The following is a 17022-nucleotide window of genomic DNA, read 5'->3' as shown; positions in this document are numbered from 1 at the left end:
ATTTCCTACATAACGCCGCGCCCTCGCTGGCGGTCTTACATAGGTCACATTTCCTGAGCTAGTTAAAAAACTTCGACCTATTTTAAATAAGCGCAATTAACACCACTAAAGCAGTTTAGACTTCAACAATAATATTGTAACAAGTGCAAGTAACAAGGTTACTTGGAAGTCCAGTATAATAGCTCCCACACCGGTTTCGGTGGCCGGTTTTATTGACACCAGGCCAGCTACGCAGGAGTAATTTTATAGTGCCTAAGTGTGTGCGCAGTACACAAGAGCACTCTCTATTCCTTTTACTCTCATAACCCAGTGGGACGGCAGACCGACACGACTGGCGAGAGGTCAGGCGCAGGACCGACTTTTTACATGCCCATCCGACGCATGGATCATCTTACTTGTCAGACAATCAGGTGATCAGCCTGCATTATCCTAACCAAACTTGGAAATAACATGTTTCCAACGCGGGAATCGAACCCACGACCTCCGAGTCCAAAGCCTAGCTCTGAACCACTGGACCACGGAGGCGTTACTTTTCGTTGCGTTGGACTTGTCCAGTAAATAGCGTCATAAGCATCCTGTGTCATAAGTTTTGTTCTACTTTCGAAATAACTCAGTAAATACTACTTAAAAATCCAACAACGTAGGGTTAGCTTACACAATTTTGGCAATAACAGAAACGATGCCTCTTTGTTTTAACTGACAGGTTGTGTTTTGCATTCAGAAGACATTACCAAATAATACTTAAAAATGCTGCTTTGACAGATTTCGAGTCTGTTTAAAAATATGTTTATTTAGAGTTAAAATAGCAAACCTAAAGATTTTTTATATAAGAAGGTCAGAAAATGACAAAATATATTCATACGCCTCCAAACGCACATTGCATAATTATTTATTTTTAAATGTTGTCTAAATAAGTTTATATAGCTAAGAAAATGTACAGTTTATATTAGAAATGCAAAAGTGTGTGTCTGTTGCATATCCGCGCTATCCTAAAACAATTTTGATTAAATTTGACTATAAGTGAGGAAGGACTCAAGATGGTTATAATCCTGAAAAATGGAGGATAATTATTTCGGCACAACAAAGCTATGTACCATCGAGAAAATTGATTCCTAGGCAGTTGACAGACCAACGTCATTTGGTCGGATCATGTAATTCAACGTTAATAATTGTGATCTGTAGGTTAGATTTGACGTAACACGTTACACGACCAAACTACGTAGGTGCTCCATCTGCCTAGGAATCAACTTCTCTGATAGTACATAATATACCTAGTGTATTTTATTATTACTAGCTAAAAGCCAAGCTTTTTGTGGGCTCGCATCGTTTTTCTGCGTGATAATAATCTAGGCTTTAAGGCAGTTCTTTATATTTAAATAGTAACTAAACCTTGACTGACCAATGATGACACATCTATATGTTATAAAACTTATAAATAAAAATTACTATGTTAAAGCACAAATCAATAGGCGTGATAGTTTTTCCGTAAAGTGTACCACAAAAGTGCTCTGGTTGGGTTCGCTTCGCTCGCCCTGATAAATAATAATAAGGTACTATCAGAGAATTTGATTCATAGGTAGAGCTACGCATTTTGGTCCCGTTTAAGTCAAATCCAGCCGACATATTATTGCGACTTGCGACTAACATTGAATTGACTCGACAAAATGTTAGATCCGTCAATTGCCTATGAATCAATTTTTTCGATAGTGCATCAGGTTTACCTTTACAGTCTACATTCTACCTCGATTTACGTTCTAACTGTATCAGGTTTATAGCATTCTGGTGCTAAAAAACACCTAACAGCACTACATGCGCAGGCGCAGCATTACAAGCAGCCAATAGGGTCAGAGAACCCTGTGGGACACTCATCAAAATGGCCGATACGTTCGACATTTAAATTCCTTTTTCGTTCGCAATTCGCGAATATCTTATGTTAAGTAATAGTGACACATCGTTACAGCATTTTTAACGGGCGTTGGCCGACCATTCCCGCCACTGTGCAGCCAATTGACAACGGTAACAATTCTTTATCAAGACAACACTCCTAGTTGTTAAGAACATAACATTATAATACCAAAATTCCTAATAAGTAAATGCCTATGACATATTAAAACATAAAACATTAAAACTAAAATTAAAAGGCATGGTAGTAGTTTAGAGTTTAAAATTTAGATTGTTAACTACTTTTATGAAAAAAAAGTAATGTTGATTGTCGAATAGTGCAATACCTAGATTTTACCCTAGATGTAGAACTTGTGCTATTATCTATTCTGTGGTAGAACTTAGCTAACATAATTATTATATTTTTAGGGGTTCATGTTTTGTGACTGGTCTATATTCACATCCCACGATAGTAATTAAAACTATAATAATAAAACTACTTAATTTAACAATTTAACTGAATAAAATATGCACTAATAAAAATTAATTGTTACAATTTTGCTGTGTGTGAAACTTTTGTTAAAAAGTTCTTAGATTATTTTAAATATAAATGTAAGAATTAAAAAATTTTATATTTATATAACTACAGTCTGTCAAGAAAGTGAAGAAATTAAAAAGTGGCAACATCGTAGTGTCATCCCTTTCAAATCAATCTAAGAAAAATGGATGACTCTACGATGTTGTCACTTTTTAATTTCTTCACTTTCTTGACAGACTATAAGTACTTTTTCTAACTGCTGTCAAAATTAAATATGCAAATCTATGCTGTCAAAATCAAAGTTAACTACGAATACGTTTTTTCTTTGTATTATAACTGTTCTGTTACGGTTTTTGAGTATAATCTATACATATAAATAAAATTGGAGTGTCTGTTTGTAATATTGAAATTACAGTTATTTACACCAAAATAACAATTTTTAGAATTTTTGTCTGTCTGTATGTCTGTCTGTTTGTTCCGGCTAATCTCCGAAATGGCTGGACCAATTTTGACGGGACTTTTATTGGCAGATAGCTGATGTAATAAGGAGTAACTTAGGCTACTTTTTAACCGACTTCCAAAAAGGAGTAGGATATGTTTTACTTTTTTATGTTTTACCTATGTATTTTACACCGCCGTTTGTGGACCGATTTTCAAAATTCTTTTGTTGTTGCATAAGATATTTATGGTCCAAATTAGATACCATGTTCATAATGTTCATTCTTTGTTATCAATAGCTTATCTCATTGTTTTGACGCGGACGAAGTCGCGGGTAACAGCTAGTACTTAATATAATACAATGTGTAACAACTAACATGTATTATGAGATTTGTGAGAAAATGGTCGAATTCCGTTAGAATGTAATTGTTTCATTAAATGTGATTAATGTTTATTAACTTTAGCAGATGACTTAGAAAGATAATAATAATCCATATTAACTTTTAAAACGCCTTAAAATTTCAGTTTTTTGTTTTGAAGAACGTAAATAAATATAATAGACCTAAAATTAGTTATTTAAATAATATCAAAGCTTTGTAAATTGTAACGAGATTTATCCTAATTCAATGTACAACCATCCAATATTCCATCTAATTTTTAATAAAATATTTTAAAAAAAAGATGAAGGAAGATGTAGAATAGACTTACTAATTGTGAGAGTGATTCTTAATGAAGCGATTTTAGCTACTAGCCAGTAGCCAGGTATTTCATAGCGTGCGAATTCTCGTGTGCCTATTATACATGAATCTATTGTTACTTTACCCTTGTACCGAGTTCCGCATCTGTTCGTATTAATTATTCTCCACAAAGAAGGTTTAAAAATGAATTTAAATTTAGAATTATTTTGTTTTTTTTATGACACAAAATTGTGGCTTTAATTTTACACTGCAAAGCTGTTGTGTACTACAACAGCAATTGCTCATTTCTCTTTGCTTTTGGTTCTCATAAGAGGCTTTTTATAGTGTATTCTCCTGTGATCCGCTCTAGAACCCAAAATACCTACAAGGACGCCTTGGCACGTGATTGACATTGTCATAGCAGTTATTGGTACGTGAGAGCAAAACAGCTGCAACCAGTGATCATTAAGAATTCGGTCACATGCGAAATCGTGCTTATAAGGCATGTGGGCATAGAATAGAAATATATTTTATAAGTATAAGGTGCTACTTTCATTGTATTGAGACTTGAGAGTGACAAGCACCAAAGAAGCTTTTATAATGGTTAAGTCAGGTTTTACTTTAGGTTCGATACCAGAAGTACAAAGTGTTTGTACAAAGTCTAAAGGGTATCTTTCTAGCTGCATAACTATTTACACTAACTCTCCCAAAACATAAAAACGTACATAACATGAGAACAAGTTCTCTCGTGTAGGTGTATATGGGTAGGGCACACAGCACGTGAGAAAAGCAAACAGTTCTGATCAATGGAACAGCCATTGAGTGGTTCTCAGTACAAACCGGTAGTTGGGAGTTTTGAGAACTGGCAGGTTGTGAGTTAGTGAGAAAGGTTTGAATGGAAGTGTAGAATGAATTATTATTTAAGCTAGGCAGTGCCAGTTTTAGCACTACCAGCGCCCTGGGCGAGATTTCCAGCCCAGGGGCTGGAAGAGCTAAAAAACCTTTTTGTCTTTTGAAAGTGTGTAAGTCTGTTTATTATACATTTATATGTATAATAAACAGACATACACCCCATGCCACGCCACCCCATCCCACGCCCATGGACACTCACAGCATCAGAAAAGCTGCAGGTGCGTTGCCGGCCTTTTAAGAGGGAATAGAGTAATAGGGGAGGGTAGGGAAGGAAATAGGAGAGGATAGGGAAGGGAAAAGGTTAGGGGATTGGGGCTCCGGTAAACTCACTCACTCGGCGAAACACAGCGCAAGCGCTGTTTCACGCCGGTATTCTGTGAGCCCGTGGTATTTCGTAGTAGTTCCGGGAAAGGACGTAGACTTTATCCCGGAAAATGTTATGTTTGCGCAAAATCTAATTTTGTGCAAACCTAGTAAGTCATATTAAGATTATTCTACCTCTATACATAATATACGTACAGTAATTTTACGTACGTTTTTAACTGACTTCCAAAAATTTTGTGGAATGTATGACCGTAATTTTTTTGTCACCTAAACATAAATCAACACCTAAAAGGGCTAAAGTAAATAAAATATTTATGATCATGAAAACTTATCCTTCATTGTACTATCATGAATCTAATCACGTAAGTTTAAGACTATTATTGCACGTATCACCATGACTATATCGATCATGAACACGTATGGAACCGTAATCGGGTTTCACTTAGTTTCTAATATCGGGGTGGAATGCATATTAAACTGTTGTGTAAGGTTCACTTTTGATTTTATGTAAGAGTGAAGGTGCATCCCTTTGCACGCTAAGCAGTGGCGGTTTTAGCACTACCAGAACTCTGAGCGAAATTTCTTCGGTGCCTAGGGTGCTAGTAGTGCCAAAAAATCTGTAAGGGTTCCGTTTTTTGACATTTGGCTACGGAACCATAAAAAGGCACCGGCGGCGTCCTTTTTGTTTGCCTTCGGCGCCCCTTTTTATCCGGCGCCCTAGGCGGTTGCCTGCCGTCGTCCCTTATTTCATTTTGACTATAGACTAAATGACTAGTAAGATCAAACTTTTCTTTCATTAACACAAAAGACAATAATGCCTGTTTTCACCAACGGTCTCCTAACGCTAAGTGTTCCCTAGCGATCTTATCGGGTCAAATACCTCTTAAAACAAACACATTTAAAAAAAGTAATGTTTTGCAAAAATTCTAACGCCCTAAGAACGAACGTGACACACAAAAATTCGTGAAATCTTGAAGGATATGTACCGTTAATGGCCGCTAGGGGACCACTTAGCGTTAGAAGGCGGTTGGTGAAAACAGGTATTAGACATTCAATCGCCAATCATCTTCAACAGTTGTTGAAAGTATTTCTGATTCCGTTACACACAAAACTACAATACACATTAGAGTCTGGCAAAAACTGTAAGATCATCTCAATGGACATTACCCGACCTACAGTAACGGTACATGTTACTGTAGTGACGTAGTCGCGGTTACCTTATGTGAGTAATACTGGAGCTGGACATTAGGTTTTTTCTGAGACACATCATACAATGTTATAATATATTGAGTAATGCGTGAGTGGCTGGTAAGTATAAATAGTCAGTACTCAAGATGCATCTCGGTCTCAAGACACGGTTCAGGCTCTGTGATGGGTTGTCTGTCAAAATTTGGACCAATCACAGAGCCGAACCGCGTCTTGAGACCGGGTCGTAGCTTAAGTACTGAGGCCGGTATAAATAGTCAGTACTTAAGATGCGACCCGGTCTCAAGACGCGGTTCGGCTCTGTGATTGGTCCAAATTTTGAGAGCTAACCAATGACAGAGCCTGAACCGTGTCTTGAGACCGAGATGCATCTTGAGTACTGACTATTTATACCGGCCTGACTATTTATACCGGCCTAAGTGTCAGCAGCTTATGAGCCTGACACTTACAGTCTTACACCTAGGTACAGCGACTTATGAGCAGGTAAATGTATCACTGCCTTAATAATAAATTTACTTACTGGCGCACTCAGAGACATTGAATTAAGCTTTAATTTAATGAAGAGTTTGATAGATAATGTATGGGGCTTGTATCAAAATATTAATTTAAGTACAGTTAAGCAATTAACATTCGTATCTGACTGCCGCATCGCAGAAATTATTACAGTACAGGGTAGAACAATATTTATTGAAATGTAATTAATTTAAAATTTTGACATAAGCCTCATACATTATCTGTCAAACTCCTCATTAAATTTAAGCTTAATCATAGTTAAATGTCTCTGAGTACGGCGATGAGTGTGGCAGTTAGAGTCCTTTTATGTCAAGTAATTCTGGTATACGTTGCTCAGACCTGGTCATTGACTGAGTCGCAAAGATCCCAGCTCGGGGTTTGTCAAAGAGCAATGGAGCGCAGCATGTTAGGTGTAAGACGAGCTGACCGAATAAAAAATAGCACTCTGCGCTCCACAACAGGTGTTAAAGACATCGGCATGAAGTCTACAAAATTAAAGTGGGACTGGCCGGGTCATACCAGCCGCATGCATCCTGACCATTGGGCAAAGGTCACCACAGAGTGGGTACCAGTGGATGGACGACGCCGCCGTGGACGGCCTCCAAAAAGATGGCGAGATGAACTGGATGCCTACAAGCCAGGCTGGTCCGCGGTGGCGTTGGAGCGAGACAGATGGAAGACCTTGGGGGAGGCCTTTGCCCAGCAGTGGGATAGCATCATATATCATATCATATCAATTCTGGTATACATACAGACTTTGATAATATTTGAAAAGGTAGTGTGAGGAATTGAGGATCCTTTGCTCAAAATCTTGGTATCATGTACCAAGATTGGGATTTTTTGCTATACTTAGAAATAACATTTCGATACTAAACATTATAGTGTCTCTATCTGTCTGTTACGTCTTCAAACATAAGCCATTGTTTTTAATTTTTGGTATGGATACTTTGAATCTCGTTAAACATAGTATAGTTTTCAGCCCGGGAAACTCCACGGTCCCCGTTAATATCAGTTAACTAACATCTCTAAAGCCTAGCCACCAATAATGACCTGGGGCTGGTTCAGCCAGAAGTATAATATTTCGTTTCCCACGTGTCTACCGCGTACTACGTCACGGCCGAGTGGACGTGCATCGTGCATGTTGTAATGTCACATTATACCTTGTATGTGTCATGTCATACTATATCTGGCAAAACTTTGCCGCGCGATAACCTAAGCATTTGGGACCTACACATCATAATAATAAAATAGACCGAAATATACCGACGCACGCAGAAAACTTTGATAGCGTGATGCAGGAATGTTAGGCGAATTGTGGGTACCGCCACAGTAGGTTTATGAACCTTCAAGCAGGCACGGCCGTAGCCTTAAATTTTGAGGGTGTCTGCATACGAGATTTAGGGCCAGCAGTAATAACTAAAACGATTGAGTACGTCAAAATAAAAGACTTACTGCCGTACTCAGAGTGGAACATTAATTACTTCAATGTAATTAATTAAAAAATTTGACATAAGCCTTATACATAATCTGTCAAATTCTTTATTAAGGAGTCCACACCGCCCTTTTTTCCATACAAACGTTGTCCCCTGTTTCCTCCCTGGACAATGCTAGTAGAGTTATAATTTTTTTCCTGAATATCTACAGCCACTAATACAATGTCCCTATGTTTTCATTTTTTTCATAATTTAATTATTCAAAAACCCAAAAAAATGGCCAAATTTTCCGCGGTGTTCAAACGTCCAGAAAACAGATTTGGCTAGATTATACAAAAAAAAGCAAAACATAGGAACACAGCTCAAGCTTTTCTTTAATCTTTAGTGAAAAAGTACTTAAATCGGTTAAGTTTTGGAGAAGGAATCAGGGCACAACGAATCGTTGATTTTTTGGTTTTTCTGCAGTTGTCTCTATCGCATTCTGCGATATAGGTTTGAGGTAAGGGAGACAGCAATAGATATTACACGTACTTTTTATTCATTTCTCTAGCCCCTGGTGTATCCTCTTAAAGCGGGGAATTCACTACCGGGCTGCCCGCGGGCCGCCCGGTCTGGCACAAGTCTGCCGGTCGGGCTCGGGTCACCTGATGGAAGTTGCTTTCCATCAGGTGACCCGTTTGCTCGTTTGCCCCCTTATTTCATAAAAAAAAAAAAACATTTTTTATAAAACTCGGTCAGGCTGAAGCCCATCAGTAATCACTTAAGAGTTCAGACGTTGTATTATGTCGTGCCGATCGCAGGAACTTCAATAGTGCGATCCAGATTGTGCGCTGTGTATTCCGCTACATAACAACTTCTTTTATTTTTCTATCAATTGAATAAATGAGCAAAGAAACTAGCGACATAAGTCGTAAATTATAAAATTATGATTTGGCATCTGAATGGTATAGAAAAACACATTTGCTGTTGAGAAAGTGTCACAAACTGCCTACAACATAAATATATAAATGACAATCAGGATTTCGCACTATGACATAACTTAACACTTAAATAAACAAAAGATGATTTATATGCACATATACACAATATGTGGCGGTAAAATTACCTAATAGAATTTATTACAAGTTACAAATTAGATGTGATGCAACAGACAAACTCAGATTATAACTTGAAATATTCATTTTGTGTTTTCCTCGTTTATTAATTTACTTGAAGTTACATAAAATTTAGATACTGCTAGCAGCTAGCCACATTGTGGCACGGCTTATCCCGGGAACCGCAATTTTTAGGATCAAAAACATACAATCATAAACGTTAATTATTGGGACTCAAAGTAGGTTCAAATCAAAATCAAACATAGCTATGCTAATCCAAGTCTTCAGTCGCAGAAATTGTAAATTGCGCGAAATCGGCGAAAACCACACATTTTCAGGTACAAAACATATATCTTTTCCTGGCAGTTGGCACTGAATGTCTCCTAGATATTGGTTTAGACTTCAACAGTTTAAGCGTTACAAATTACAAGTTGCTCATACTCTTTAGTCTTAAGAGACCGTATTAACAAACAGACACTCGCATTAATATTATATGTATCGACGCTAAGTAATTTATTATAAGTAATATAATTTATAAACACATAGTATAACATAGTATCGTGATAGAATATAATTCATCATATGTTATTGATTGATGCAAATCAGATCGGCTCTATTATTATCATAACATTGATTTCTAACTGTTGAATTATGCAATGTTTTGCGATAAATCATACAGAAATAGAAACAGAAATAATGGCTATCAACTACATAATATTAATACTGGATGCAATTGCATACTAACACGGCAAAAATTGTTTAGAAATGGTATATAATATGAAAATGTAGAGTACTATAACATAATAATTAATACATCTTCATACAAAAGTAGTAGTATGAAACATAAAGTAGCAGATATTTTCCTTAGATAATAAAAAAAAGTTTACTATGCCATAGTACTAATCTATGTAAATATTATTATTTACAGAATAGTACTATGTAATTGTAATTTCTATCTTAGGGCCTGTTTCACCACTTCCTGATAAGTGCCGAATAGGCACTTAACTTGACAGATCAAGTATGGAGAATCTGTCAAAAAAGTTGTGAATAGCCTATTCGGCACTTTATCAGAAACTGGTGAAACAGGCCCCTAATCTAATTTCTACCCAGCCTATTTTTATTATGACCGTGCATTTGGTGTAAGTGAACCAATTGCATGATGCAGCGTACCATTAGCACCACCATATACGATGGAAAAATAATCATTAGTCATTCAAGACCCACTTCGTCTTGAGGGTCGAGCGTTTGGAGTCCCGCCACAAAGTCAATTTTAGCTCCTTTGTGGTGAGGATCCCGACGCATCATCTACCGACCTTCGAGAAGGAAGAGTTCTGGCCGATTGGAGTCGTCTACAGAAGGTTCCGTGGACGACTTCCGAACACGTCGCGCCCCACGTCGCAGACAATACGTGTTTAGTGCTTAGTGTTAGTTTAAGTATAAATGTTATGTATGTTAGTCTATAAGGTATATATAATATGGGCCAAGATGCCTGATCTAAATAAATAAATAAAAAATAATAGGTACTTTTATGTCAGAATGTATTAGAAATCCTTGGTCTTATTATCTATCTAATCTACCTAAGCCGCATACGAAGTTCACGGCCTCATGCAATTAGTACTGCAACATCTACAAGTCCAATAGACTTGTACATTCCTACCGTGAGAGAGTCAGCGAGACTCATGTATCAATTACCATACATACATACATTCACATTCATACATACAATATACACGACATAGATAACACTTAACATGTTTCCGTGTTATGAGACTGACATGTATGTGATGGGATGCTATTTAATATTATTTATGCCCACGGTATACTTTTTACTGGTGGATTCTATCTGATACTCTGGTGGTATGCTACTGTGCTGTAGCTATGTAAAATTGTGGGTTGGTGGGGATTTTACTCTACAGGAGGCACGTATACCCTTCGTTTGTCTAAACGAATGGTATATCCATACTATAATACTATATTATAAATGAGAAAGTGTGTCTGTCTGTCCGTCTGTCTGTCTGTCTGTCTGTTACCTCTTCACGCCCAAACCATTGAACCGATTTTGCTGAAATTTGGTACGGAGATACTTTGAGTCCCGGGAAAGGACATAGGATACTTTTTATCCCGGAAAAATGTACGGTTCCCACGCGACAAACGAGTGTTGGCGCAACGGAGTTGCGGGCGTCATCTAACATTGCATAATAAATGTGGCTTCTGTAAAGACAATATGTAAAAATATTTTGTATGTTGTGTCTTTGTGATCTGCTAAAGTTTTCCCAAAGTATGCAGTAATCTGGTCTTGGCATGCAAAAGTTTTTAGTAGTGCTGTGTGATTCTAAAAAGTAGATATGTGATAATACTAAAAGTAAAAAGTATAGCATAATTATTTACAGCTACATAGTCATAATACGAATAAAATGAGTACCTACACGTACTATAATATACTGTATTCTAAACATTTTTTCTAATCTTTGGAGTCTGGAAAGCTATATAATAAAGAACAATGAAACTTGTTAAGCCTTTAGGGTCGTTTTAAAGCGTATTAAACTATCTATTTATGATGCTGACAAATAAAGTGGCCGGGGTTTTAAAATAAGCGTATCGTGCCTGCTTTATGTTAACTGCTGTCGTGACTGATCAACATTAATGCTAATGCAAAAACCTTAATCCCATTCCTTAGGACCTATTATTATTAAGCGACCACACACACATGTGACGTCACTTTTGTTACATCGCATGCCAAAAATTGATATCACAAGTAGCGTTGCAATTCTTGCAAAGCATTTTCATAACTTGTAAGGGTAAATATAAAATTGTAAAACATATCAATTTTCTACACAGAGGAATTGCCTGATTAGTTTTTGTCGTGGGAAAATGGACTGCTACCGTGGGATACTCTACGCAAGCGGAGCCCTTGGCAAAAGCTAGTATTATTTAAAATCAATTCTTTATATTCTGCTTCGATCGTATGTTGGAAGCTCTGACGAGTGACGGTCCTTCTCAGAATCTCGTCAAGAAGCCTACCGTCGAATAATAATCACAAAACAATAGAATGATTGATTTAAACAATGACCTGGACATTATTATATTTTGTTCAACATTCTAAGGCTCACTTGTGCCAGTATTGATGTCCCTTTCATAAATACGAAGAAGATAGAGAATGACATAAATTATTATTAAACCTCGGGTTAACTTTATCTTGTGCAAATGGGCTTACGGCGCTTAATGCCCAACTCAGAGACGAATATTAATTGCTTAGCTGTAATAAAAATAAGATATTGACAAAAGTTCCATACATTATCTGTCAAACTCTTCATTAAATTGAAGTTTAATCATCATTAAACGTCCCTGAGTTCGGCCGTTCTCCCTCTCTATTTCGTGAACGAAAGATATAACTTAGGGCAATAATTATTATTGCCCTAAGTTATATCTTTTTATTTAAACCACGTTTCAACTTTACTGGACAAAGGTACAGTACCTATACATTATATAAAGTTCTTCATACTACACCGCACAGAATCACACATGACGTTAGATAACTTTACGAATCAAAACAATACAGTATCACGTCAAACTTGTCTCTATCTTTAATTTAAACAGGTGAGTTACTCTAGTATATAATTGTATTGTGGCAATCTGCCCTAAAAAACTTAACCCGTCTCAACTCTCAGGTCATACCGGTCAAAGCTGGGAACTGCAACTTCCTACGACGTTAGAATACAAAGATTGACGTTTTTATTTTATTGTATTATACATTTCCCTCCACATAATTAGTGACGTGAGAATACGGATGGATACCATGGACAGTAAAAAACGCGGACGTTCAGAAGTATCGCTAATGCATTTTACTATGTTGTATTATAACATCATACTATGAAGAGATGACAAAAAAGGATATGGGCGAACAGCCCATAGACGACCTTAAATTGTAAACAGACAAATATTTTACAATGTTTATTCCGAGTAAAAAGTATATTTTATCCTGTTTCATACTGTCGACTAAGCGTGAAGAGATTTAGACTACTGACAAAGAGGTGTAGACTAGCATCATTAGCATGAATTATAAAGTAAGTACATGTTATTCCAAATTAATAAATCATTAAATATTATATTATAGAAAAAACAAAGTAAAAATAGCTATAAGCACTAAAAACTTTCAACCATGAGCCACCTCTTTCCAAAAGAATTAAGAGAATTTATCTAAGTACTTTAAGCAATGGTAAAAATAGCTCTACGCACTAAAAACTTTCAGTGACCTCTTTCCTAAAGACATAAGAGACTTTATCTAAGTACTTTAAGCGATCAACCTAATAACAAACTTTCTGTTATAATGAGATAACAACGTAATAGTTAACGCCCAGTCAATTGTTATTTGTTACATAAAATAATGGTCTTATTACCTTCATTAGTTAAACCCCCGTTAGGTTAACTGGTCAAAATAGTTAATTGATTACATAAACTTACGCGTAACACGTTTCCTCATGTACCTGGAACATAAAACCATTCATTAATAACTTATATTATAGTGTAATACGTTTAGCAATAAAGAGAGAAATATATGATGATAGGTTTCCTAATGATAGAAAGTTTAGAAGTCAAAGATTAGTCGATAGATATGTCTACGGCAAGTGAGATAATGATTTTTGGAAACAATTAATACTATTAGAGAAGTCGATTCCTACGTAGTTTGGTCGCATTACGTCAAACCCAGCAAAAAGATAACAATTAACATTTTACATTGAATTAACATGATCCGACCAAATGACATTGGTCTGTCACGTTCCTATTAATCAATTTCCTTGATGGTACTATCGGAAAAGTTAATTCAAAGGCAAATTCGCGAAACAAATGACATACTCGTACATTTGGTCGGGTTATGTCAATTGATCAATTCAAACTACACTTTATCAAAGAGTTTGACATAGCGCGACCAATAATTATTGTCGTCCGCCATCTGCCTACAAATCAATTTCATAGTACTAATTTTTATGAAAACATAAATAAAATTTAATTTAAATTACTAATTATGCGCATTAAACACTGTGTTGTGCCAGAATGGTGACCTAACACGGTTGCGATATATCGAGTCAATGATGTCGCTTTCAAGTCGGCACCATTGATGACAATGAAATTAGGCAGCCATTGTCCCACTTGCTGATGATTTAATAATCATTAAGTGTAATGAGCAGCTTCGTCAATGATTCCGTTCACGTTGGCCGATGATGAGCCAATCAGAGCGATTTCCAACATTTTTGTCTGAACTTCGACTAAAGGTAAAAAGATGAAGATTTGGGCTTACTTATTATAAATTCATTTATAAGGGTTAAACTACAAACTACAAAGTTAAATTCTAATTAAAGTTCTGGCATCGCCAAAAGAACGACGAAAAGTTTCTGGTTAGTAAACTCAGTACTTAAAGAGCTCTACCATATGCAGCACTCACACAAGGTCACTAGGTTATGCAAAACGCATTTTTCCTCCAACAAAAGGGTCATAGTGTCTGCATTCAGTGCTCACTCACTGTAAAAAACCGCGCCATCTCTGCAAGGGCACATCTAACGATTGTGATCTATGACGTCACTGGTCAAGGGCTGGCATTGTGATTCTTTAGCGCGTGACGTTCTATCGTCAACCCTTTTGAACCCAATTACCTAGGTGATAAGGTTGAAGCTGCAATCTCAGAGATAGATCATGATTCCCAATTGTCATAGTAATACGACATCCGTGGTAAAGTGGTCACTGATCATAGTGCAGAAAGAACGAATGACTAACAACAATAGAGCGAATGATCTTTATTTATACACCTCTACGATGCTCGTTACAAGCTGTGAAGCTCTACAAAACTAAGGGTAAGTTCCGAAATATAATTCAGTGCTAGTGTACCATAATTGGCAACTGGCGAGACATAATATGTAACGTAGTATAATGACACTAGATGACGCCCGCAACTCTATTGCGCCATAATTCGTTCATCGCACGGATAGCGTATATTTTTTCCGAGATATGACCGGGACTTAAAGTACCTCCATAAAAAATTTCAGTAAAACCGAAAATTAACCGAAAACGAAAATATCCGTCTCATCAGATATTTTCGTATTTATATTGGTATGGATCCCAACAAAATGATATACGTCAATGCACTGCCGTACATATTATAGGAAAGAATCAGCAATATGGCGTCGATTCAAGATCTTACAAAATACAAATCACAATCAATATACTGGGCTAAATTTTGGAACTCACACCGAGACACCAGACCCGGAAATTTTAAACATTCAATCTGTCATATCACAAAGTGGGCGGGGATTAAAAGTTAACAATTACGATCCATATCGCTGTCTAAATATAGTTCTCTAAACTTGATTTCACCAAATACAAGAGATGATATAACTGCACCCCGAAAAGGTAAGGCAGGTAAAAAATTCAACTGCTCAATCGATTTTAAACTCTATTCTTATGAGTGTAGTTACATTTATGTAAGATAAATGATAAAGGTGAGTTCACACGGTCGACTTTATTGTTCATTGTTGTGACACACAAATCCATATTTGAAGTATTTATAGCGAACTCTCCTTAAAATTCAATCATGATAAACCTGTTTCATTATAAAAATGTGGTCAAATGTAAAACAAAATAGAAGCAAGTGCGAAAAAATGTAAAATCAACTAAATGTATGTGTCCCTGTACTCAGATATTATGAAAATATTTTTATCAAAATTAGCGGAGGTCCAGGTGATTACTTGAAAGCAAACCTATCTAAGTTTTGATTTTTATTATATTTATAACAGTTTTGTTTGTAAAAAATTGCCAAACAGTTATTATAATAGTCAAGTACACACACACATAATAATATTATTCTACTATGATTCTTTTGACGACATCTAACAACCTATCTGAAAATAATATAATTAATAAATATAGATTTCATAACATATAGCATCAATTCAAATTTTATTCTAATTGGATATTATAGCAACATAGAGGTATATGAGGTAAGCTCTTAATCCCATTGATTTGGGATTTAAATCCCAAATCAAGGCAGTTTGCCCTGTGAAAATGATATCAGACCTCATTTAGAGCCAAGCTTCTGAATCTACACGCCCCAACTCTACCGATCCTAACTTCAACAAATTCTACATAATAATAATAATAATAGCCTCTATTTGACAATCTTATTAACATTACAATATATTGATTTTTAATTATTGGCACCAGTTACACAAAGATTGACTTGCTTTTCAGCATAGGCCTCCCCTAAAGCTTGCCATAGGACACGATCGTGTGTTTTTCTCATCCAGGTAGATCCTGCTACTCTTTTTATATCATCTTCCCATCGGCGGCGTTGTCTCCCTTTCTTCCTTTTATATTGTCTTGGGCACCACTCGGCGACATGCTTAGCCCATTTTTCCTTTTTATTTCTCATCATGTGCCCTGACCATCTCCACTTTAGTTTTTTAATGAGGAATGTTACGTCCGTTATTCTGGTTCTTTTACGAATAGTATCTAGTCTTATCCTGTTATGTAATTTAATATTGAGTAAGCTTCTTTCCATACTATACTGACAGGTTTTTAATTTACGTATGTTATTTTCTGTTAAGCTCCATGTTTGACATCCATAAGTCAGAGTGGGTAGAATACATGAATCGAATATTTTACTTTTAAGTGCAAGATTGATTTGTGGATTTTTAACAATTTCTTTGAGCGACCAGTACCGCTTCCTAATTGATTCTATTGTTTACTTCTTTCGTTGTGAGGTCATTTGGTGATATTATTTGGCCAAGATAAGTATATTCTTCCACGTATTCGACTAGAGCACAAATTCTACATACCTATCAGTAAATGTATGGCTTCGCCGTTTCGCTTAGGTCGGTAGAGACTGAGAGTATTGCTTGTGATATCGCGGCCAAACCGCGCGTTCGAGCGGAGCATATAAATCGAAAAGCTGGTTCAAGAATGAAAGTACACCGCGATACACCATACAAACGTATTCCCCAATTTACTCCCTGGAC

General features: G+C 36.4%; 1 protein-coding gene and 1 long non-coding RNA gene across 4 annotated transcripts in view; both read right to left on the bottom strand.

Annotated features, from left to right (window-relative positions):
- The window catches only part of LOC121733836 (myosin-8-like), a 141066-nt gene that overhangs the window by 57275 nt on the left and 66769 nt on the right, over positions 1–17022 (bottom strand). Inside the window, exon 1 of one of the 3 annotated variants that reach the window (XM_042124215.1) lies at positions 6829–6857. The exons of the other annotated variants lie outside the window; for them this stretch is intronic. The gene's annotated coding sequence lies outside the window, so the exon portion shown is untranslated. Of the gene's footprint in view, positions 1–6828; positions 6858–17022 lie in introns of those variants that run through there. 3 annotated transcript variants of the gene reach the window in all.
- The window catches only part of LOC121733841, a 44101-nt gene continuing 40503 nt past the window's right edge, over positions 13425–17022 (bottom strand). The window contains exon 3 of the long non-coding RNA XR_006036621.1: positions 13425–13500. This is a non-coding gene — a long non-coding RNA (uncharacterized LOC121733841). The remainder of the gene's footprint in view (positions 13501–17022) is intronic.

This window comes from Aricia agestis, chromosome 14 (assembly GCF_905147365.1).
Source record: "Aricia agestis chromosome 14, ilAriAges1.1, whole genome shotgun sequence".
NCBI lineage: Eukaryota > Metazoa > Arthropoda > Insecta > Lepidoptera > Lycaenidae > Aricia > Aricia agestis.
This window is presented reverse-complemented; position numbering and strand designations above follow the sequence as displayed.